The following is a 3,137-nucleotide window of genomic DNA, read 5'->3' on the forward strand; positions in this document are numbered from 1 at the left end:
CAGACTTCAAGTCTCCTCACTCACTCCACTCCCCATACTGGCTTCCTTGCCCTTCCTTGAACTCAACATGCTCACTTTCACCTCAGGTCCTCTCTCCCTTCTTATTTAGTTTCCTCTTGCTCATAGCGTTCTTTCCCCTTATCTTCTCATCTCCTTTGTCATTTTCTCCATGAGGCCACTTTAGCGCAGTTCAGTTCAGTTCAGTCACTCAATCATGTCTGACTCTCTGTGACCCCATGAATCGCAGCATGCCAGGCCTCCCTGTCCATCACCATCTCCTGGAGTTCACTCAAACTCACGTCCATCGAGTCGGTGATGCCATCCAGCCATCTCATCCTCTGTTGTCCCCTCTTCCTCCTGCCCCCAATCCCTCCCAGCATCAGAGTCTTTTCCAATGAGTCAACTCTTCGCATGAGGTGGCCAAAGTATTGGAGTTTCAGCTTTAGCATCAGTCTTTCCAAAGAACACCCAGGACTGATGTCCTTTAGAATGGACTGGTTGGATCTCCTTGCAGTCCAAGGGACTCTCAAGACTCTTCTCCAACACCACAGTTCAAAAGCATCAATTCTTCGGCGCTCAGCTTTCTTCACAGTCCAACTCTCACATCCATACATGACCACTGGAAAAACCAGCCTATCTCAATTTACAATCATCCTAATTCCCCACCACTCCTTATTCTACTTCCTGACATTTTTTCTCTATAGCATTTCCCACTATCTGACATCATAATTTTGTTTATGGGTTATTTGGGTCTACTGAACTGAATGTAACTTTCATGACTTTTTTTGTTTTGTTTTACTTGATCCTCTTTCTCTAGCACTTAGAAGACTGCCCAACAGAAAGCAGTTGCTCAATAAGTAACTGTTGAATGAGTGACTCTCTGTTTTGAAGTGCTGTCTGATTTTCTAAAGAAAACTTAGGCATTTTCTTTCTGGGTGGTCATAATAATTATAACAAACATGCAATTTATTTGTTCACATGTCAGGATGTATGACTGACTCTGAGTTTAACTACAGAGGCAGAGCTGGCTCCCTAATTTAGACAGCCCAGGGTAAAATGTAAATATAATTCCCTTGTTCAGAAATTAAGAATTTGAAGATGGAAATTGCCAAGTATTAAGCCAAGTGTGGGCCTCTTCTAAAGATAGGTTATATGCCCCTGAAGCCAGCACTGAAGAGGAACCATACATGTTTCCATTCATCTTCATATCTCAAAACAGAGAGAGCAATGCCCCTAGCACATAGTAGGGTCTCTATAAATGCTTGTTGACTGAATGCATGTATTTTTATCTGAAAGAAGAAAAGAAGATAAAAGGAATTTAAAAGTAGTTCACTTATATAGTACCATCACAAAATAGTTTTGGAAACATAATTAAAATGGGGAGCCTGAAGTAAGCTAAATATGTTTTGCAAGTGACAGGACAACCTCAAGGGGAAATCAAGATTGTGTGTTACCCTTAATTTGAATTCAGTGTTTCACTTTCTGATCCAGATTAATTTTCAGAACTTTCTAAGTTTTCTATTTCAGAAAAAAAAAAAAACAATAAGACAGAGATATGATCCTGATCTACTCTGTCTTTCCAAATAAATCTTTATTTTATTCAGCATGTAAAGCAACATCCTTTAAGAAAATACTTCCTAAAATCATAAAGGTGATAGATTTGATCAGTGGTCCATATATCTTGTGATTTAACTGTAGTAACTGAAAATAGGCAATCTAGTATCTAGACATCTTTTTCATTTGCTTGATACAAATTATATATATCAGAATATATTTCTATAATATTTATTTGATTACAAATAAGTTGGTGCTCAACTCCCAAGTAGGAGAGAGATTTTTTTTTATATCAGTGTGGTGCTGTGGCATATTTTAGAGAAAACAGGAATTTGAAAAGGAGCTTTAAATCCCAAGAGAATTTCCCTTAAATTTAGAAGCCATGTCTATTTACAGATCACTTTAGAGAAAATATTTACTCTATTTTCTTTTTCACTTACTGAAAAAAAAAAAAAAAGAAGAAGAGCCTGTAGGTCTGTGAAATCTGTAATGTACTGAGTAGACATATGAAAATAGATATGATTGAATTAATAAATATAAAAAAGAGTGAGCCTTCTATAGCAGTAGGAGCCATGCAGGATCTTCAGTTAATCTATTCTTTCTTCATTTCCTCAAATCAATGCAGCCTTTTCTCATAAAGAACAACAATGATATGATAACACCTCATGTCTGTACAGCAGCTTTTATTTTTTCAAAGAAGTTTTTTTTTTCTGTTCTCACAGTATCATTGTTAGGAAAATAGAACAGGTAGGTTATTTTTATATCCTTCAGAAAATTGTGTCTGCATTCACTGAGCATAACTTACAAAAAAGGGAAAAATGAGAAGGTAAATGAGTATGAGACTTCAGTTAGTATTTAGACTAGATTATTTTTTCTGTATTTAAAAATTCATGTTTTTTAAAATATTTTCTTATTGCCACTTAAGTATATCCAAACTTGTAAAATTGTAAATTTATTATCTACTTCTAAGCATTGTAAGAAGAGAGAAATAAAAGATTAATTCAGTGTAGAGATCAGTGTCATGGAGATTTTCATTCTTTCTTTGAAATCTATAAATCAGTGTTATTCACCTAAAATTTGTAAATGTAAAGTATGTTATAATTGCTTACACAGTATTTTCTGAACATCATATAGGTATCTTTTTATACACCTGACACTCAAAACATACGTGATAATTTACCATATATTTACATTAGTATATTCAATGATATCCTCTGAGTTCAGAAAATGACAATGTACCGAACTGTAGAATTTGATATTAATAAAGGGATTTCTTTGGAAGGAATGATGCTAAAGCTGAAACTCCAGTACTTTGGCCACCTCATGCGAAGAGTTGACTCATTGGAAAAGACTCTGATGCTGGGAGGGATTGGGGGCAGGAGGAGAAGGGGACGACAGAGGATGAGATGGCTGGATGGCATCACTGACTCGATGGATGTAAGTCTGAGTGAACTCCGGGAGTTGGTGATGGACAGGGAGGCCTGGCGTGCTGTGATTCATAGGGTTGCAAAGAGTCAGACACGACTGAGCGACTGAACTGAACTGAACTGAAAAATTTCATGGAATGATATTATATTCAATAA

The sequence above is a fragment of the Bos javanicus genome, chromosome 5 (genome assembly GCF_032452875.1).
Source record: "Bos javanicus breed banteng chromosome 5, ARS-OSU_banteng_1.0, whole genome shotgun sequence".
In the NCBI taxonomy this organism is placed as follows: domain Eukaryota; kingdom Metazoa; phylum Chordata; class Mammalia; order Artiodactyla; family Bovidae; genus Bos; species Bos javanicus.